We start from the raw sequence: 22,528 nt of genomic DNA on the forward strand, positions 1-22,528 counted from the left end.
AAAAAAAAAAAAAAAACTAATCTGTGGTCTATAAAAAACAAAACAAAACAAACAAACAAACAAACAAAACACCAAACTTCTTTCAGTCCAGTATTTCTCAAACAGATAAACATTCAAAAAATTGTAATCAAGTGTTTGCTTTAATTAATGTAATTATGGAATGCGATATTGTTTTTTATCTACCGTGGGAATGTTTTCCTTTAAAATACATTTCTTTGGCTTTTAAAAAGTGAGGTGAAGTAAATGAAAATATTGGGTGGCTGATAGGACTGGTAAAGTGTAGGAAGGGCACAGTGTACTGATTGCAGAAGTGGTACTAGAGGCCAAATGTTAACATGGGTGCTCAACAAGTGTTCGCAGTTGAACAGTAGGGAACAAGCATATGTGCATGGGTCTTCTGTGGCAGAGGAGTGGAGGAAGGAAGGTGAAGATCAACAGAAAGAAAGGAGGATAAAGACAATAATAAGGATAAGGAGGTGAGAGGGGAGTGGGGTGTAGTGGGGTGCCTCAGAACTGTGTGCAAAAGGAAGGGAACGGACTCATTTCTATTCCACATAATAGAAGTGCTAGGTGTATTTAATTTTGACAAGAGTGGAGGTGATTGGGAAAAGAGCTTGGGGACCTTTAAGGGAGAATAGAAGGTAATGAACCCTAAAAATGGAGGCAGGGAATGAACAATGTGAAAGATAGCCTGGATTTGTCTAGAGGGGACGCTCATCTGGGCAAGGGCAGATGAATAGTGGGTATGGAATGACTTTGTTATACACCTGCAGGGCAGGCACTTTGTCCTGTAATTTATGATGAACTTTCCCTTTGTTTACCCACAATGCACAAAGGAGCACCTTTACCAGAGGATTTTCAAACTGAGGTAAGGCTCTTGATTAACCACTGAGCTATTAACTTCCAATCCTGTGTCCCGTATAGCAGCATAGGGGTCAAAAGGAAGGATTGCTTAGTTCTTCCTCTACAGTTCAGATTCTACCTCTGATAATTTGTTGCCTGGTATTTCTCAAATGTGATGGCAGCCCAGGGCTGGTGGGTGGTGTGGTGCATTAGCAGTGTGGCTTTCCTGGGGTCAAAGCGAAGACCTGAGGATGGCTCTTTTGTCTGAATTCTGAGAAAGTCAGGTTCAGTTTATACTTATGAGAGAATACTGTAATAAAAGTAAAACAAACTAACTAACAAAAATCTAAGAACGTGAAATGAACCTCTGAGCTCTGGCATGGTATAGCAGTTGTAATCTGTCCTTTGTGCTTTCTTGACAGTCTTGATTCCAGATGGCAATGAACACATTTCTTTACCACCACTGTGGGGAGAAGAGTTGACTTTAAAGAGAAGTCACACAAGAAAAAAAGTGAGGCTCAATCTACAGAATCAGAATAACTTGGTCCTTGGCTGTTAAAACACAAACAAAACACCTTTTAAATTGTATTTTTTGACCTATATTCTTTTTTTCAAAAAAATGTTTTTAACTCCTTCTCTGGGGAGTTTAAGGGATGGGGAAATCATCAAAAATGATTTCAACAGTTTGACTGCTCATTCCCATCCCAGGAACTAGACTGCTGGGCTTGGCCAAGAATAAATGGAACTTCAGTTTCAAAATCTTCCCACCCTGTAAAGTTGCAAATTTGTAGCCTTTGAAGACTGAGAAGATGTGAAATGTAGCAAATTGCATTAAATATTTACCAACAGTTGTTTGGAGAATTTTCTTCTCTTTTGGGGCAAGAAATTTTCAAAGTCAAGATTTAAAAGGCCCTCCTTTTATTCTTCTATAACTGAGACTGAACAATCTCTGAAACACTCTTATCTGCCCAGACATGCTTTGATCCACCCACCTTAAACAGAACAGGAAAAAGGTTTTGTTTTTAGCCATTGTCACACTCTAAGTGGAAACCTTTTTCAGTTGTGTATTAGATAGACAAAAACATCTAAAAATAATACCTTGAAATGTGTTGTTTATCATTTAATGTGAAAATAAATAAGAAGTGAAGTCAGCCTTGGGTTAAATAAAAAAGATTTAACAAAATTACTTCGTTAAGGGAACTTGTTTCTGGCAATTTGATGTTTGTCTTGTCTTCTTCACCCTCTTTCCTTTTCTCCTATCATCTGAAATCATAAGCAATCTATCAAAATGAACAACATTCACTAAAGTCTATTTTCAACTTCTGATAACCATGAACATCCTTTTGTCCTGTTAGGACTTAAAAAATGTAACAATTCAATTATTTTGATATTATAGTGTTTTGGGAGAGTGGGTAGGGAAACTAGGAAGTGATCTGAGGAACAACAGAAATTGTAAGGAGATCATTAAAATTAAGTTAATTTTCAGCTGTCTTGTTATCATATGAGAACAAAAAAAATGTTATAAAGGAGTAAAATCATATATCCATGGGACCAGCAGTTAGCATAATGGCTATGTCGCTGGACTCCCATGTAGTTGACCGCAGTTCGAATCCCGGACCCAGTGGCTTAAATTCATGCTGGGCGTGTGTGTGCATGCCCAAGATCTCGAGAGGAGAATGGAGGAAAAGGGATTGTGGCATGGTCATCCCTCTGGGGGAGTGATTTCTTGCTTTCTATCTCTCTGTCTCTCTCTGTCTTTCTAGCGAGCACATGTGCCCTATAGCAAAAACCTCTCAAAAAAAAAATCATATATCCATTCTTCAATCATGTACTCCATTTTTTGGAATGGAAAAAAATTAGCAATAGAATCTGACTTTTAGTCAGTTCATTATCATTTCTTCAAACTGTGGCTATCTAATGGTAGATTTTTTGTTTTGTTTTTTAAAAAACAGAGTCTCATTCTGTAACAATGGTCTTGCTTCAGCTTTCTGAGTCATTGGGACTAAAGGTGGTCATTTCTGTGCCCGGCATTTAGGGTAGGCCAGGAATCAAACCTGGGTCTCCTATGAGTCCTCAGCCTGCAAAGCAGCACCGACTTACCAATGTATGCCACTGTGGCTGGGCCTAGTGACATATTCTTAAATAGAGAGGCTTAGAGCTTTTGGAACTAAATTATACTGAAAATATGATCAAGTTTTAATTAATGCACAAAATGAAGGAATTACTGCTGAACGCTTACTAAGACTTCTGAAACCTAGTAAGAATTGAAATGAGATATGAAATATGCATTATAATTGCTAGGTAAGGACTCACATTGTCTCACTTTGAAATGGGGACATTAACCCTTGGTACAATCGTCTTTTTATCACTTGGGCAAAGAAAGGGCATTCTACCTTTTAGTTGGCCTAAAACTCAAGTTCTTATAATGCTTGGAGGTAACTTCTGACACACAAGGTAAAGGTTAGTAAAATGGAACATTTTCAAATGATGTTAGATATACCAATATGCTGGGACCAGCAGATGGCATAAGGTTTATGTCACTGGACTCCCACGTAGTTGGTCGTAGTTCGAGACCCAGATCCAGTACCTTAAAACATGCTGGGCATATGTGCATGCATGCTCAAAATCCCAAGAGGAGACTGGAGGAGAAGGGACTGAAGCATGGCCATCCCCCCTGAGGGGGTGACTTCTCACTTTCTGTCTCTGTCTCTTCGACAAACACACGTGCCCTATAGAAAAATCTCTCTCTCTCTAAAAAAAAAAAAGAAAAGAAAGATAGTACCAATATATCATGCTAATGTTATTTATTTATTTATTTTTGAGAGGTTTTTGCCATAGGACGTGTGAGCTCGCCAGATAGAGAGAGACAGAGAGACAGAAAGCTAGAAATCACCCCCCGGGTGCAATCCTTTCTCCTCCATTCTCCTCTCGGGATCTTGGGCATGCACTCACACGCGCCTGGCGTGAGTTTTAAGTCACCAGGTCCAGGACGCGAACCGCGGTCGACTACGTGGGAGTCCAGCAACATAGCCATTATGCTAACTCCTGGTCCTGCTAATGTTATTTTAAAAATGTAGCTCTAAGGGCAGATTTTACCCCTGCATTGCATGAATTGTGTTTCAGATGAAAAGGAAGCTCTGACCTACATTGGTGGATAGATTTTGGTGCCAATCCTGAATGACAATCTTGCCTTTATTGAATTTTAGTTTTATCACAATAGGCAAGTTAACTCGAGGTATACTTTCTCACTGTACAAAAAAGGGAATAATATCCTCTAATGATCTTTCTTTGAAGACTGAATGAGAAAATAGGTAAACTGCCTGTTTAATAAGAGTCATTCCTTCATTGTTCTTTTCTAGGGCTCATAGTATTTTAAATCTAATAGTAAGAATTCTTTCACTGTTTCCTGGTCACACTAGTAACACTGGTGTCCTGCAGTGTTGGAAGCCATGTGGTTCAGATCTCGGGTTGGCCTGAAAAATATGCCCACGGTGCACATAGGCACTCAGGATTCTGAGGAGCTGGAGGGCTTGGGAAGGGGATGGTGGTATGATGAAACTCTGTGGAGGGTGCATTCTCTCTGTAGCTGATTCTCTTGTGCATGTGTATGCAATTTGTATTATAAAAAAGAAAGAAAAAAAAAAGAAGTTTCACACTTCACCATTCTAACTTTTTAAAGTTTCTTGAGGGTGTTCAGTGTTTCCAGATCTCTTATGTAACCCCACATGGGAAGGGTCCCCGTTCAAGTCAGACCTCTCTGAGTACACTATGTTTCCATGATCTGGAGCTCGCTGAAGGCTTAAGGTGAATTATGGCATTGAGACCTTGTTGGGGGTGGGGGAGTGTTTTCTCTCTCTCTCTCTCTCTCTCTCTCACTTGTGGAGGTGAATGGCTAAACTTAAAAAGATGCATCTTGTAAATAGTGTGGATGATGTTCATGAACTGCTGTGGTACAGTGGAAAAAACAACACAAAGAGAGAAGGCGGTTCCTGTCCAGTCCTGGTGAGCTTTGACAGGTTCCTTTATTGCTCAAGACCTCAGTTTCATCATCTGTAAAACGAGGCAATGGGAGAGATTATTTCTGAGGTCTTTTCCATCTTTAAAAATAGTTTGTAAGAGGGAACCAGCAGTTAGCGTAATGGCTATGTCGCTGGACTCCCACGTAGTCGACCGCGGTTCGTCTCCCGGACCCGGTGGCTTAAATCTCACGCCGGGCGCGTGTGCGTGCGTGCCCAAGATCCCGAGAGGAGAATGAAGGAGAAGGGATTGCAGCGTGACCATCCCCCCTGGGGGGTGATTTCTCGCTTTCTGTCTCTATGTCTCTCTCTGTCTGTCTGGCGAGCGCACGTGCCCTACAGTGAAAATCTCTCCAAAAAAAAAAAAAAAAGAAAAAAAAAATAGTCTGTAAGTTAGCGTCTCTATAAAATGGCGATGTTCTTCCAATTCTGGCTAACCTGCCAGTGCAACTGATCCCATATCGTTATGTATTTTTTTCCCACTCAATTCCTCTGTGAGTGTAGAGAATAAGTAGGAAGTAACATGGAGCATGGACGAGTTATCTTTCAGTCTGATAGACAATTTCCTTCTTGGCTGCCTTCTACTCTGGCCTGTTGGTCTCTGGCCATACCCATGCTCTTGACTGGATCTCTGGCTGGACTCTCCATTACAGATCTATAAGGGCTTGTGAAATGGCTAGACAGGGCTACAGGCTCCAGCTTTGGCCGGGGAAAGAACAGATCTACTGGTCCATGCTGGAAGCGGAGCACTTGTATCTCTCTCTCTGCCGTGGTGGGAAGCAGCAGTAGGATTTCCCCAGGGGTGCTGGTCCAGTCCATGCAGTGCATCAGCTTCACCGGAGCCTTGGGAGGTTAGTGAGGGAAGAACAGAAACAAACATATTTAGAAAAATGTACCCATCTACCTACTTTGGAAGTTGGTTTTTGGAGTATTGTAAAACGCTCCCCTCTCCTCCCTTAATGACAGTGAACTGAAAAGCCAGGACAGAACTTTCTGTGTTAAAATGTTAATGTGAAGTCTTACTGTATTTTGAATGCTTAAGAAAAAGCTTATAGGAACTTTCCAGGGAAGATGGTGGGTGTTATCAGCATGAAAATATGCATGAGAAGTCCTAAATGAAGGCTTTATATGGTGGAGTTGGAGGATAATAAGGCCCTGGCTGGTGGTGGTGGTGGTGGTGGTGGGGGGTGGAGTGGGTAGGGCAGGGTCTGGGCCTTGGTGGGGGTGGGGGAGAAAGAGTAGAGAAGAAAGGCTTCTTTTGGACTCCAGCTGGGCAACTGCCTTTTTGAAGGGTCTAAAATGAAGGCTGGAGGGAAGATTGAGCAAAATGGGAAGTGCTGGATGGGAGGGGGGCGTGTGAGGGAGAGTAATTTTCCAGAGCATGGAGAGGAGCCTGGAAGGGGAGGGGGGAAATGGTAGAGACTAGTTAAAAAAAATAAAATCCTGAAGGTAAGGGCCACACTTGGGTGGGACTGGATTGAGAGAAAAGTGACCTGTAGATGTCCTTGGGAGTGATTGCTGGCTTTGAACCTGAGCCAAGCCAATCAGTATAATGGCCACCTTGGCTCCCTGTAATCTATGCAGCTAAGATAAAGACTCCCCAGTCTGTCCAGGACCTGGGAGCCAGCCTCATTGTACAAAGAAACAGGAACTAAGAGTTCTAGTCCACCGCCATCATGGCAGCCTGGCTTCTGAGCTCTGATGTGGGGCCTTCAGCCTTATTTCCCTCTCACTAAATCTCCATTTTGGGACCCAGACACCACCTCCATGACTTAGAATAATACTATTAACATTCAATTGAGTACCTGCTATGCTACTGGTACTCACACTCAGTACCTCATTTAATCATCACAGTAACTCTATGCGTAGGATAATATTCCCATTTGACAGCTAAGAAAGTGGAGGCTTAGCACTTTTTTGTCATTTCTTTTGTTCTGCTTTCTTGCTCCAAATCATGGGTCAGAGCCAAGATTCAATTCAGTCAGTCCACCACCAGAGCCCACTTTTATATTCACTGTGCCACACTGCTTCTGCTCCTGCTTCTATATTTAGCAGCTACTTCTACATTCGATCTCTGCCTGGGTCTTTGTCTACCACTCTGATATGCTGGGATGGGCCTCCTGGATCTTCTGTTTTCAGTCCAGTCCTTGAATCTTCAGCATTGTCTGTCCTCCCCCTTTTCCCCTAATGATGCTTGTAGTTTGCCTGCTGTCTGGATCTCGGCCATCTCACATTTACTGGTCCTGCTGCTTGTAGACAACTTTGCTGGTGGCCCCTGAGATCTCCCGGAGAGGCACACTTATACCAAGGTTCTGTCCAACTTTGCCTGCTCCACAGTGAAATGGAATTATATAGACAAAATCAATGCAGACAGCCTGGAAGCTGAGTTCAACCACGGGAGACTCCCTCTTGTATGATATTGGCTGGAGTGGGGGAGTCAGGTACTCAGTGACCCTAGGGAGAAGTGAGTCCTGTAGGTCGGATTTCCACATGAGCTGAGATGAGACTTTCTCTTCTTTAGTATGAACTGGAATAATTTCTTTTTCAAGTCTATGGCATGCCTTGAAAGATTCTGTAGCAATTCCTCTTAAACACGGCCTGCTCTTGGATTTTATTGATTTTTATTCTTGGACTTCCTGCTTTGGTTAGGGCAGAGGTCCTCAACTCTCATTTGCCATCACAATGTTCCCCATGCAAGAGGTGCAGTGTCGAAATGCCTGGAATGATATCCAGGCACCTGTAGTTTTCCCCAAAAAGGTACGTCAGGTGATTGTAATGCACAGCCAGTGTGGCTAGCCGCTCATGTGCTGGGTGCTGCTCCATCTAAGGATATCATAGTACAGGAGTAAGACAAAGCGTATTGCACTCACAGGTCCTGGAGACAAGAGGCATGGGCATTCCAGGAAAAACAGCAGGTGACCAGGAAGCTGAGGAGAGGAGTAAGGGGAGGTTACAGCCAGTCTCCAGTAAACGGCGTTTACTCAGGAAAGGCAAGGGAGGACAGGGTAAAGTTTATAATTGGCCAACTTCATAATTTCCAGTAGGCTTTCGGATTTGCTGATAGTCCCTCATGCCTAATACTGACCTTGGGTTAAAACAGAGTATTCATGCTTCCAGGGGCGTAGGAGCCAGAGGGAAGTATGACTCTGGATCGGAAAGTTTGTAAATAAATGGTATGGGCTGAGTATCTAAGAATTGGTTAGTCTCCCCTCAGCTAATAAATAACATACATTTTACATGCACACACATACATACACACACTACAAGGTGTCTTCAAAAAGTTCGTGGAAATGTAGATTGTGAAAAAACTAAGCATGGATTTCAAAAATTTTTTGCACCCAAAAAACAGTTGTACTTTAATTCCATTTTCCCATGAACCATCTGAAGTCCCCTCATATATAGTAGAAGGAAATAGATCTTTAATTTTGCTTTGCACCGTGAACCCTGGATCTTGAGGAATGTCGTTCTGATCAAAGCAGAACCAGGTAGTGTTTTAAAATTGTTCCACGATGCTGGAGGGAGCACGACACCAACTTGGAAGGTACTGTGGGCCTGGGGCTCAGTAGGGACCCCGGAACTAGGAAGCTCCTTTACGAGATGAGGGGTTGCTCAGGAGCAGTGTCATTGCGGGCAAAGTGCTTGGCTGGCAGCCTGACAGCTCCAACTTCTTTCTTTTCTATTTGTCAGAGGACACACGTACATTGCCAGGGAGAGATGGGGAAGGGGAAGACAGTATCCCGTTCCAGGGTGTGGACATGCTGCAATCCTTTTTCTTCCATTTGTCCTTTCCATTAGGATTCCAGACCTGCATGCACATGCACCAGGTGTGGTTTACAAGCCAGTTGGCCACATAAGATCCAGCTCCCAGTGCACAGCATTTAACTACAAAACCAGCCTGACAGTTATCCATTGTGGCCCACAAGTTGCCCAAAGCCTTGCACTGTTTTCCAAAGAACTGCCCAAGTGAGTTAAATGCCATCAAATCTGAATTGCAAAGGCAGAAATGTGAAGGTGAGAGAAAGTAGGTACCACCTGTGAAAAGGCCAAATGAAATAATGAATCCTTATTTACAATATGGTAGACTTTGAGTGAAGCTGTGAAGATCCACATTTGATGCAAAAGCAAGAGAGAACCAAATATGTTTTAAAGAGGGTAAGTAACAAGTTTAAGGAGTTTCTTAGGTGAGAAGGTATATATGCTGTTTACTTGGTTTTGTTGTTTTCTTTGTTCGCTTTTAGAAAAGGTATTTTCAGTTTCTATTTCTTAGCTTTTCTTCTGAGAGTGACATTTAGGTTGACTGATGTGGTGCTTTGGTTTTTTTTTTGTGTTGTGGTTTTGTTTTTTTTTTTTTTTTTTTTTTTTTTTGTCAGTTTTGAGATAAACCAGACTTTCATGGTTAAAAAGATAGTAAAACCCTGATCACAAGGGTTGTTTTCGTTTTTGTTTTTAAGAATTATTTATTTAATTTTACTTATCATTATTACTATATTTTAAATTTGCTACAGGGCATGTATGCTCACCAGAGAGTGAGAGAGAGAGAGAGAGAGAGAGAGAGAGAGAGAGAGAGAGAGAGAAGGTAAGAAGAAAGGAAGCTACCAGGTTTGTGACATGAACCTTGGTTGGCTAGGTGGGACTCCAGCACCTTAACCACTGAGCCACCTGCTGGCCCCAGGCACAAGGGTTTTTATGTGAGATGAGCATTTGCACACAGCTCTACAGCTATGTGGGAGTGTATGCTTCTTTATCTTGTTGGGCCTCATCTGCAAACTGAAGAGGGCTGCGATGGTGAATCTCACCCATGGAGTACGGGCTAACAATTACTGAGCACTTGCTGTATGCCAGACATTAGGCTAAATTCCCTTTTTTCTTTTAAGTTTATGTATTTATTTTTTCCAATTGAGAAAGAAAAAGAGAGAGACCAAGACAAGCACTCTCAGTAGGGTCTTACACCATGATTTTCCCTTCCTTCCTCCTGCCCCTAGTCCTCCAGCGAGGCAGGATTATGGGCACGTGCAAGTGCCTGGCATGTGCAGGCTGACCGGGGAACTGAACTGTCTTTTGGTGCCCACAGTTTTACTTGCTATTCTCTTCTGTACTGGCATTGGGCTTGATGGTGTGTGTGGGCTACCTTGGATTTCTGGCTCCCTCTGTAATTGCATTTTCAGGAGATGTGTCTTAGAGTTTCTCATGTGAGACATAGCTTCACCTTTCTACCTTGACCTCACCACATCTGAAATTTCAGTTCCCAGAATGATCTCTTGAAGGGTTTTTATAATCAAGCCATCATGCTTTAGAGAAATGATGTGACTGCTAAGAGGAAGCTTACAGTCCACTATCCTGAATACTCGGGTGTGCTACAGGCTCTTCATCTTTTTATTTTTTTCTTTTTTTTCCTTTTTTTTTTTTTTTTTAAACAGAGATTCTTGCTATGGGGCACTTGTGCTTGTCGGAGAGACAGAGAGACAGAACGCGAGAAATTAACCCCCCACCCCCCTGGGGAATGGCCATGCTGCAATCCCTTCTCTACTCTCCTCTCGGAATTTTAGGCATGCACACACACATGTCTGGTATGAGTTTTAAGCTGCCAGGTCCAGGACTTGAACCACGGTCGACTATGTAGGGTCTGGCGATATAACCATTATGCCATCTGCTGTTCCTGATACGGGTTCTTTTATGGTCCTGCACATTTGTAATAATGCACGTTGCTCTGTTAGGCATGACGTACACTGGGGTTGGTGACCTGTTGTAAGAGTAAGCGTGGGCCTTCACTTCTTGCTCATGTACTTGCCTGAAAGAAACCAACACAATTACTAGCATGTCTAGATTTTTGCTGTTATCCTTTCATTCACTTCTCTAGGTTCTGTCTTCTTGATTTTTAAAATTTCTCTTCAGTTTCTTTTAGATTTTCAAAATCCAAGAATGCCACCGACTTAAAGAAACTAGTAGACAAAAGGGTAATTCAAAAAGTTCACTGGAAAATAGAATTAAAGTTCGATTTTGTTTTGGTGAAAAAGATTTTTGAACTCCATGCATAGCTTTTTTCATAATATGCATTTTCCATGAATTTTTAAAATGCCCCTGGTAGTCTTTGTTTTCTCTTGTATAAGCTTTGAAAATCATGTTGTTACTCTTCACATCTATATGTTACTATTCACACTTCCACAAGTGTCTCATATAGAATTTCTTAGCATTCAGTTTTACTTACTAAACAAAGTACTGACTAGATGCTTTCTCAGTAACTGATTTTTTTTTAAAGAAAAGAGATAAATAAATATGTAAATGTATATTTTAAGTTTTTGTTTGTTTGTTTCTCCCAGAGGATGCATGTATTCACTAGAGAGGAGAGACAGAGACAGTGGGAAGGAGAGTGAGAAATCACCTGGGGAGATAGCCATGCAATTCTTTTTCTCTATTCTCCTCCTGGGATTTGGGGCATGCATGCACATGAGCCCAGTGTGATTTTCAAGCCGTCAGGTCCAGGACTCAAACTGCAGTCAGCCATGTGGGAGTCTAACACCTTAACCACTATGCCACTTGCTGGCCCCAAAACATTTTTTAAAAGCTTATTATAAAAACAATATATGCAGGACCAGCAGTTAGCATAATGGCTATGTCGCTGGACTCCCATGTAGTCGACCGCGGTTCAAGTCCCAGATCCTGGTGGCTTAAACTCACACCAGCGCGCGTGTGTGAGTGCCCAAGATCCTGAGAGAAGGATGGAGGAGAAGGGATTGTGGCGTGGCCATCCCCCCCGGCGGGTGATTTCTCACTTTCTGTCTCTCTGTCTTTCTGGTGAGCACACACACCTTATAGCAAAAACCTCAAAAAAAAAAAAAAAAAAAAGCAATATATGCAGTAGGAGTTCAGGAAGAGACTCCTCCTGTAACTTTTCCTAGCACTTTCCACTGTCTATGGGAAGGATAACTGCAGAGTCTACAGAAGCATTGAGTTTAGCATTTATAGTCAATAATTTGGTTTTAATCATCTGTAAAATGCCGATTATAGCATGTTTCAGGGCATGTTAACTATTACATATTGTTTACATAGGATTGACAAGTCAGGTAGATATAGAATCAAGAAAAGGTGTAAGTGGGAGTATGTATCTATCTATATGCAGAAGCACATATGTGTGATTCTTTCCCAGAGCCTCAGAGCAAGGACCTCTGCTGTTGTGAGATGCTGGGGTCTGCTATGAGGGGAAGGGTCTGTAAGGTGGGAGAAGGAGAGGAGTGGGTCAGTTTACAAACTGGACTGAAGGGCCTGATGGGAAATGACAGGCCCCAGGCTTCGAGAACATAGATCTAAGGTGACCCACTAGGGCCCAGCTTTTGTGATGCAGTAGTAATGCAGTGCCCTGCAAGGCTGGAGGCCACATGGTTGACTATGGGTTTGAATCCCAGGAATGGCTTGAAAACAATCCTGTGTGTTTGAGGGCGTCTAGGGTTCTGAGTTCTTGGAGGGCCCGGGAAAGGGGACTGCAGTTTGATGAGACCTTGTTGAGGGTAATTTCCTTCTCTCCCTTTGGTTCTCTCTCAACACCTCCACATATGCTTTCTATTATTTTTTGAAAACAATTTGTAGTACTAGAAAAGAAATACTTCCCTAGCTCCTTTTTCTTAAATGGAAAAACCCTTACCTTAAAGGGTTTAAACTATGTAGTCTACTTCTACATAGATTTTTTTTCAATAAATATCTTGGAAAATACAGTACAGTAAATATATTTTCCCTTTGTTATGATTTTCTTAAGAGCATCTTCTTCTCTCAATTGTATGAATATAGCATGTAATCACATAAAATACACACTATGTGTGAATTAACTGATTACGTTATTGGCAAAGTTTCCAGTCAACTATAAGCTATTAGTCACTAAGTTTTTGGGGAGTCAAAAGTTCTGTGTGGGTTTTTGGTTCCATGGGGTTAGGGGATTGCTGTGTCTAATGTTTTCACGGGTGAATTATGCACATGGTCTGGGGCACATATGTACACATTACTCTAGGACATATATCTAGGAGCTGAATTGTGTAATTGTAGGGACGTTTTCTCTCCCTGAACAAAATCTGATGCATAAGGCCAAGAAATAAAGCAGATGACAGCAGAGTTGCTCTGTACGAAGCACAGTGTGGCATTCTCAGGGTTAGGTCTTCCCCGTACTGGGCTGTGTTGGTGCTTTCTAGTGGGTCTTCTACATCTTGTGCTTCACCATTCCGTATTGCTTCTATATTGCCTGGATTGCTTTTGAAAACAATGGATTTCAGTGATTTCCCATTCTGAGGGCAAGAAGAGATCCTGACTCTCTAACTTGCGAACAGCATCTCTGCTCAGGATTACTGTCATTTGAAAATCTACTTTTAAAATGGATGTTTCCTTAGACTGTCCCTAAGGAAAAAGTCCTATTACATAAGGAACTGGAGATTTTTAAAAAATGCACAAGATACTCCCTTTTGAACCTGTCTGTCTTTTTTAAAATCCTAAATCACTTGATTTGGGCCTTGGTTGGAAGTAGGAAAGTTGTATCCAATAGTTATGTAAAGTAATAGCTAGAAGTAATTGGGTTAAAATATTCATCTGGGGCAGCAGGTGGCGTGGAGGTTAGGGCAGCTGGAACCCATATGGGCAACTGTGTGGTTCAAGTCCAGATCAGTGGCTTGAAAATCATGCTGGGCACGTGTGTGTACATGCCCAAAATTCTGAGAGGAGAATGGAGGAGAAAGGATTGCAGCATGACCACTCTCTCTGAGGGGTTATTTCTCTCTCTCTCTCTCTCTCTCTCTCTGTTTCTGGCTAGTGCATGTACCCTATAGAAAACAAACAACACTGGACTCCCATGTAGTCGACCGCGGTTTGAGTCCCTGACCCGGTGGCTTAAAACTCACACTGGGAGCGTGTGCTTGCATGCCCAAGATCCTGAGAGGAGAATGGAGAAGAGATTGCGGCATGGCCATCCCCCCTGCGTGGTGATTTCTTTCTTTCTGTCTCTCTGTCTCTGTCTTTCTGGTGAGTGCACACACCCTATAGCAAAAACCTCTCCAAAAAAAGAAAAAAACAAACAAACAAAAAAGAAAAACAACAGAACTGAGAAAAGGAATTCTATTGATAAATATTAAAAAAAAAAAATTCATGTGATTTAAACCCAGAGGAGATGTATCAACACTTTGGGTTCTGTTTGAGTGCAAGCATAATGTCTGTACAGCATATGATGAACTTGGACATCGACTGTGTTGTGGTTATAAAACCATGGAGGTGGTTTAAGGTCTAGAAGGAATTTATGCTGTTAGGAGTTATCCTGACCAAAATGGCAAAACATGAAAACAGAGACTTTTCCCAAAGTTGTGTTTTGCCCAAAGCATAAGACTAAAGCAGGATTGATGCTAGAATAGTCTGGGCAATAGACAGGCCAATGCATGTAATGCATATCATTAAAAATAGTTAGCACAAAGAAATGGTTGTTATTGTGCTTCGTCCAAGTTGGACTTCAGTAGCTAATTAAGTATAAGCTTCTCCTTTTTTTTTTTTTCATGGCCATATGCAGTTTTTGAATTCTTACAACACAAACTGTTTTAAAGAAGAAGTTAAATACAGAATGCATTGAGTTTGGTAGAGAAAGTTTAAAGGTCTGCATTTTCCCACCAAAGCTATTTAATATCAGCTTCAGAGTGGGTGTGCGTGTGTGTGGAAGGGTTGTGACCTCCCTTATTTTTACAACCATTGCCATGATTTCATAATACTGGCAGTAGTCACCCGGAGTGAAGAAGTAGACTTTATTATAGTAATTATATGCCAGAATGTGGGTATTAAAACAGAAAAACTTTTCTCCTGATAATAAATGTCAAGGGAAAAATGACTTGACCCAACAAATAGCCCTTCATCAGTGTTTTTAATATATTAATGGTCTCAGTGAAGACTGAGATGTTTCCATGGGGTAGACATTCAGGTTCCATGTAGCCTTTTTGCTTTATTTGCAGAGATAGGAGAGGCAGTCGAAGGCCAGAGGCATGTCTTAGCAAGTTAGGTTTATTTCTTTTCCATGGTGTAAAGTCAGATAGATACTCATTTGAGCAGATATAGCTATTGTCTCTACTGATGGATTAATTGTGACCATAACTGAATTAGGCTATTGTTTCTGAATCACTTTGTTTTTCTCTGATATGTTTTGTTGGGTTTACAAATGTTGGGAGAGATAATGTGTGGAATTTACCTTGAAATAATGTAATTTTCTGGCCATTAGAAAAAAGAAAGCTCACATAAGGACAATAAAAAGACTGAATCAGCACCAGAAGGTGTAACTTTTGAAAATAGACATATTTGGAAAAATAAGCTTGTGGCTACTAAATTATATTCATTAAGCATTAATTGTGGGGTTTATTAAAACACCTCTGAAATATTAAATATGATCCAAATGGAGGAAAGTTGAGCCAGGAAATATTTGTTTTATCCTGCAATTGAATTTGGTTAAAGGTTGATTAGCCCTAAGAAGCTATAAAATATTAGTACTTTTGGCCTTAGATTTCAGTGGTCTTTAAAGTAGGCAGTTGGACTGTTCTCTGAAGTGCCCTTCTAGCTTAGCTAGATAAACAATATATGTAGAAAGTTAGGAGTAAATGTCAAAGCAAGATGTCAGTTCCCAGCCTTTAACATCTAAGCCTAGAGATCATACCTTTCTTGGATTTTTGGCCACTTGCTTAGGCCAAACAGACTATTCGAAGGTGAGCTCAGACTCTTCTATGAATATTGGTGTTTAATCCTGTATGACTGGTGCTTAACAGATGCTTGGGAAATGGTGATTTTCAGTTCGGGGTCTGCTCTAGCCCTCTGCTTGGTCATATTGAAGAACTTCGGCCCAGAATCTCCAGAAACGAGTTGATCATTGATCATGGTCCAAGCCATATCTGAGGGGAGCTCTGGGTTGCAAGACATTGCTCACTGACTCACGCCAGCCTTAGGTGCTTGCCACTCCTGCTCAGTTTCATTGCTCAAAGTCCAGACCAGTCCCTAGAACACGATGCTGCTTTCTCTTCTGTGTTTTCTCTGTTCCCTGCAGTGGGTTTGCCTATAACAATGAGCCATTCATGGGCACCAGGGAGCTACCCAGGATCAGGGAGACAGCTACAGGCCCTGCAGGCAGTTGGCCATGCTCCAGTCCAGATATTCTTGGGAATGTGGAATTTTTTGAATCAAAGGGGAAATAAATCTTTTGCAAATGTTAATACAAATGACTGTGGGATGGGCTTGGTGCTAAAAGAGAAGCTGAGAATTCCTGGTGCCTACTGAGTTATTTTTTGGCAGGGAATATTACTAGGTTGCTATGGGAATGATGAAGACAAAATAATAGTCATATTTTAATGGTTGCTCTTACTGTGTCATCTTCAATTGCCCTAGGTTGAAAAAACCTGCTATTGGAATCATTTGACTACTCTGATCTCATTTCATTTCTTTTCCCCTTTTGTTTGAGGTTGCAAACGTATCTCGCTGAATCAGTTCACGAATCCAGCTGTCCCATGTTTTCTTTGAGACTAAAGGGACCAGCATATCTGAACTTTATGCTGCTGATTAATATGCTTTTTGTGTTAAAAGGTTAAATTATAAAAGGGGGACACTGGGGATTTGAAATTCAATTTACTTTTCTGACTAGATGAAGAGAAAATGAGCAAGAAACTTCAGTATGGGGCAAGGCTGGCTGACCTGAATCAAGTCTTCCCTTTTTCAAATCTAGCCATATCACAGTGGGGAGGTTAATAAGCCTTTCTGAGCTTGGTTTCTGCATTTGTAATATAAAATGGGGGTGATTGTATCACTCTTGTGCAATTGTGAGTTCCTCAGATAATGTGTGTAAAGCCCTAACCAAGTGACCACAAATAACTAAGAGTTATTTTCAACATGATATTCCAAGTAGTCACTACCAACTCTTCAATGTTGACACGTAAGATTTGTCAAAGTACGGGACCAGCAGGTGGTGTGGTGGTTAAGGCGCTGGACACTCCCACATGGCTGACCACAGTTAAGTCCTGGACCTGGTGGCTTGCTTTCTTGCTTTCTCTCTCTCTCTGGCTCTGCCTCTGCCTCTGTCTTGTCAAATTAAAATAAATGAATGAATAAATAAAATTAAATAATTCTTTTAAAAAATTTGTCAAAACACAATATTTGGGACATGATTGACGCTCAGTAGGTGGTCATTCTTAATTGCTACTTTCTTTGTTGTTACCGTTATTAACTGAAGGCTGCAGATAGGATAGCAGGAGACACAGGTGGGCATTTTTGCTTTTCCTTGTCTAATTCAGCCTGCCTCCAGAATCAGCAGCACTGGCACAGCTGATCACTCATTTGCCTTGCCAATACTGGCTTCTGATCCTCATCTACTTCTCTGGATCCTTCCTTCACCTTCTTGGCTGTTTTTGCCAAACATTGATGACCTCCAAATACTGGTGTGTCCCTGGGCCCTTCTTTTTCTTCTCCACCCTCATTAGGTGATGTCATCTGGTCTCATGGTTTTTAATACTATCCATATGCTAATGACACCAACATTACTCTTCAGGCTGCTGATAAATCTCCATTGGGCAACCAACTGCATTTTTGAGACACATCTCTAATAGGATGTGCCTATTAATTGTATATCTCATAGACACCTCCAGCTCAGCATGTTAGGATTTAACTCCTGATTCATAACCCCCTGCTGTGCTTCCCAAATCTACTCCTCTCATAATCTCCTCATTCTTTTTTTTTTTTTTTGAGAGGTTGTTGCTATAGGGTGTGTGCACTAGCCAGACAGGCAGAGAGAGACAGAGAGACAGAAAGCGAGAAATCACCCCCCAGGGGGGATGGTCATGCCACAATCCCTTCTCCTCCATTCTCCTCTTGGGATCTTGGGCACGCACGCACACGCGCCCGGTGTGAGTTTAAGCCACCGGGTCTAGGACTCAAACCGTGGTCGACTACGTGGGAGTCCAGTGACATCGCCATTATGCTAACTGCTGGTCCCATAACCTCCTCATTCTAGCAAATGGCATTCCACCCAAGAGTTGCGCCAGTGTAAAACTTTGAAGTCATCCTTGATTCTTTTTTTTTTTCCCTCACACCACAAATCCAACCCACCAAGAAATCCTGTCAGATTATGTCACCCTCTGTTCCACTCCTTCCAACATCTTTCTACCTCTTTTTGATTACGAGCCAAAGCCCCTTTAATGTCCTATCAGGTTCTATGCAATCAGGCCTCAAGACAGCATCTCCTTCCACTGTCCCCTCGCTCACGGTGTTCTCACTGCCCTAGACTCCTTGTTGTTCCAAGAATATGCTTCTTTGCTTCAGGCCTTTATACTTGCTCACCTTCTCCTTGGAAACAGCTTCCTTTCCTCCAGATATGCGAAGAGGTGCTTCCTCATTTCTTTCATATCTGTGTATTAGCAAGTCTACCTTCTATATAGTACATAGCAACCGCCCTTCCCTTTGCCATATCTTTGGCCTGGTACCCACTCTCTTTACTTCCCTACTTTCTTTTTCTCAGTGACACATATCACATTTAACATACAAAGAGACTTCAAAAGGTTCATGGAAAATGCAATTAGCATACAAGTTTGTTTTGCTTAAAAAAGTTTTTAAAATCCATGCATAGTTTTTTCATAATGCACATTTTCCATGAACTTTGTAAAGACTCCCCCTCCCCCTCACCATATTATGGCTTTACTTGTTGGTTGACTATCTCCCTCACTGGATTTAAGATCCAAGAGGGCAGAAACTTTATGCTTCCTGCTGTTCTTCCATTACCTAGAAAGCTCCAGGAACATAGTTAGCACTTGACTTTTGTGAAACTCTTTAATAAATGAAATGAACGACTCAGTATATTCACCAGGAAGAGCAGGAGATTGATATGGCTTGTGTAACCATGAGTAAAAGTGCTTTGTTTACTAAATTATTTTGGAGCCCTAAATTTGTTAACTTTGGTAAATAGAAATAAAATGTAACATGGCAAAATATTGAACAATTCTAGTTACTTTCCTCGAAGTTGGCCAACTTTGAGTAGTTACGAGATATAGACACTTATAATTGCCTGGATGCTCTTGGCCTTGTTTACCCTTGGCTGAGCTCTACTGGTGGCTCCTGAATTTCTACTGGGAGTGCCATCTGGTTGAAAGGAGATGTGGGTCTCTAAGCTGTATAGATGAAACTATTTATATAGGAAATGTGAAAAATATCAACTGCCCATATCAAAGAATGAAAGGGTGGTGAAGTCTGCTGGTAAGATTTGGATAGGGAAGAAAGACATGGAAGCTCTCTCAGAAGCATAAACTTAGGTGGGATTTAGTCCTACTAAGTAACTATGTGGCTTCATTTCATTTCTTTGGACTACAGTTTACTCATGAGTGAGTTGAGGGGGCTAGAATTCATTATTTATAAGATCCATTCTATCTCTATTTTGAGGTGACTATAAAGGTCTCAGAGTCAGACTTCCAGATGAAACTCCTATTCCAATTAGAAATTTGAGGTCCTCTTTTTATCTTTTTTTTTTTCTGCAAAATGAAAAGATTTGGCTAAAACATATGATAAAACTTTTTCTCCTCAAGCTTTACATTCTTTGTTTTCATTATGCTTCTGGATTTTTTCTTCATATAAGTGACTCTAGTGAAATTAAACCTCTTATTATTATTATTTGGTTGCCCCCCCCCTTTTTTTCTTGAGAGTTTTTTTGGCTATAGAGTGTGTGCATTCTCCAGAGAGACAGAAAGTGAGAAATCAGCCCCCAGAGGGGGATGGCCACGCCGCAATCCTTTCTCCTCCATTCTCCTCTCGGGATCTTGGGCATGTACGCACACATGCCTGGCATGAGTTTAAGCCACTGGGTCCGGGACTCGAACCGCAGTCTACTACATGGGAGTCTGGCGACACAGCCATTACGCCAACTGCTGGTCCTCTCTGTTGCTTTTTTTTTTTTTTTTAATCTGTTTCTTTGAAATTGCTGTCACACGCAGAGAATGTGAGGCTATGTCACATATATTTGTAGATGTGGTGTGCATTACTTTGTTGGAGGTGACTACGAAGTGTGGAACAAGTAGATTCTTATGATTTGTTTTCTGCTTCATGCTTGACAATGACAGGATAGGAATTGGCCTGTTGAGAAATAGTGACATAAAATCTGAAATCTATCTTTAACATTAGTTTTTTGTCAATTCATATTGGAAAATTTAATACTTATAAATTGTGCATTTCCACATATCTTTTTTTCCTATTCCTGTGGCCTGTTTTAAGGTCTCTAGGTAAATATTCTGGCCCTGAAGCCGTTTAGCCAGTTGACTACCTAAAGGGTCTGGTCACACCTGCATTTTATTTTTGTGCCTCAGTTTCTATAGTTACTGAAAAATGGAGGAAGCAGAAACTTGGCTACTTTTTTTTCAGCGTTGTGTTTGAGATTTCCTGATAAAATCCTTCACAAAAGGGACTAATGTTAATTTTTAACAAATGTGTGTGGGAGTGGTGGCTTGGGGTGGGAGCAGGACTCTTGAAAGATACTTATCAAACCTGCAATCCTTTCTAAGACTTTTATAGGTAGAAACTTCTCTGAGAAGAATCCTTGGAATGGGAAAAACAATGGCATACCTGCTAAACAAGGAGTTCATATCTGATTTTTGGTCAATTAGTGTGGTCTCACTTCACAAAGCAGGTTCTAAATGCAGATGTGTAAGAGCATCTGCTTTGGGCCAGTCCCCTCTGCTAGGGCTTTTTCCTTCCCAACTCACGATTCTATCCTATTCTCACATCAATACTTTGAAGTGGTTATTTACATGTTCCACCTATGTCTAAAGAACAGAGGCTCAAATGTCCTGGGACTAATCCAAAGTCCCAAGGAGCAAGGTTGGGATTTAAACCCAGAGATTCTTTCTTCCACTCCTGTGTTCATTCTACAACATGGTAGTTGTACAGTAGAGTGGGTACTCTGGGGACACGCTAGCTCTGCACATGCAGATGCAATTTGACTTTCTATGCAGAGTAAAAATCATCTGCTACTGAACTAAAATAGTGAGAAATAGGAGTAGTGAAACTCTCTGATTGCTTCACATGGTTTTCTGTTTTTCCTTTGTGAGGAGTGATTTATGGAAATTCAATATTAGAGACTGGAAATGAGCATCAATATAAAAGTAGCACATGACCGTGAAGAGCACCAAGCTCCTCCCTTCCCTGCTCAACCTAGTTAAAGGAGCGGTCACTCCTGAGGCCCCTTTTTTATGCTGGCTGGGGAAGATCATTTAGAAGAACTAACGTTCTTGTATGTGTGTCCTTCAGAGATAGGAGTTCTTTGAGTTCTCTCCCCTGAGAGGTGAAATATTCTTAATGTTGGCTCAGTGTGACAAAATGAGCTTACTGATCCACTCCATGCTTTGAAGACATTAGGGTAGACTGAGATTGGTTTTCAAAGAATTCCATTTTATTCCAGAATTTCCCCCCAAATGGTGGGCAAATAATTTTGGGACCAATTTCTTCAAGGAACTGGGACATTATACATGTAGAATTATGCTCTCTGATGTTTAAAGATTGTGAAAAAAAAATGAGACTTTAATTCCCCTATTTTACCTGCCCAGTGTGGTTTCTCTCTTTTGTGCACTTTTTGAAGTCTATTTACTTTTCTGGACATAGCTGAAAATCTACCTTTCTGACACCAGTTTCCCTCCAGCTAGAGAGCCTATATCCTTTCTTAAACTAGTGTCCCATCATGGAGCTTGAATATCTTTTCCACTGGTTTATCCAAAAATTGTCTCAATAGTTCAATTTCTTATATTTTATCTCCTTCACTAGATTAGATAATAGTTTGGTGAAAAAAACTAATCTAACTTGGATGACCGAAGGCCTTTAAACACGAACGGTTCTCAGTAAATGTGTTCACTTACATTTGATTGACTTGTCAATGAGAAGAATGGATAGCGTCATGAAGATGTATGTACTTTGCCTTCTTGCTAATTGCTTCTTTCCTCTAATCCTCTTTATGAGTTAGGTTTCTGCTGGTCCCAATGCAGAATTTTGTGATCATAGCATATGCTGTTCTGTGTATGGCTTAAAGGTCTTCAGAGAGAAGAAATCAAATTGGGGAGGAACAAAGAGGGATGTGTTTGAGGTCTTAGGGGAAGTGGTCAAGAAAGTCAATTTTTCAGGGACAAATTTATGAGGGGTAATAGGGTAGTAAATCTAGGAAGAGATATACTTGAGGCCTGTCCTTTGGTAATTGATTTACTAACCCCCAGAGTGGTTCTAAAAATATACATCCCCATTACATTTGGAATCGATTAAAATGCCTTAATTGGATTGTGTTAATTGCAAGGGCATAAATAGGATGTTGGTAATCGAAGAGCAGAGAAACACATGGTATGTGAAGCACGCCCAACCCCCGGGTATGGCAGCCAGGAACTCTGTTTCTGAGTCCTGTGCTAAGGAAGGTGAGGCCAAAGGATAACTCCTGGATGTATAGAACCTGTCTTCTTTCCTTAAAGGCCAGGGGCAGTGACAAAGCAATTAGTCATCACAAAGCATCGGTGACTTATCTGTTCAAATCAATGATTATTCCCATTCCCATTTCCACTGACTCATTTAATGGGAAAAAAGGTCATAGGTCAAGAGAGAGTAGAGAAAAGAATGGTAAGACAGATTTTTGTTATTATGTGTTGATTATTATGTGTTGTTTGTTTGAAGACAGA

The sequence above is a fragment of the Tupaia chinensis genome, unplaced genomic scaffold (assembly GCF_000334495.1).
Source record: "Tupaia chinensis unplaced genomic scaffold, TupChi_1.0 Scaffold000251_1, whole genome shotgun sequence".
Classification (NCBI taxonomy): Eukaryota; Metazoa; Chordata; class Mammalia; order Scandentia; family Tupaiidae; genus Tupaia; species Tupaia belangeri.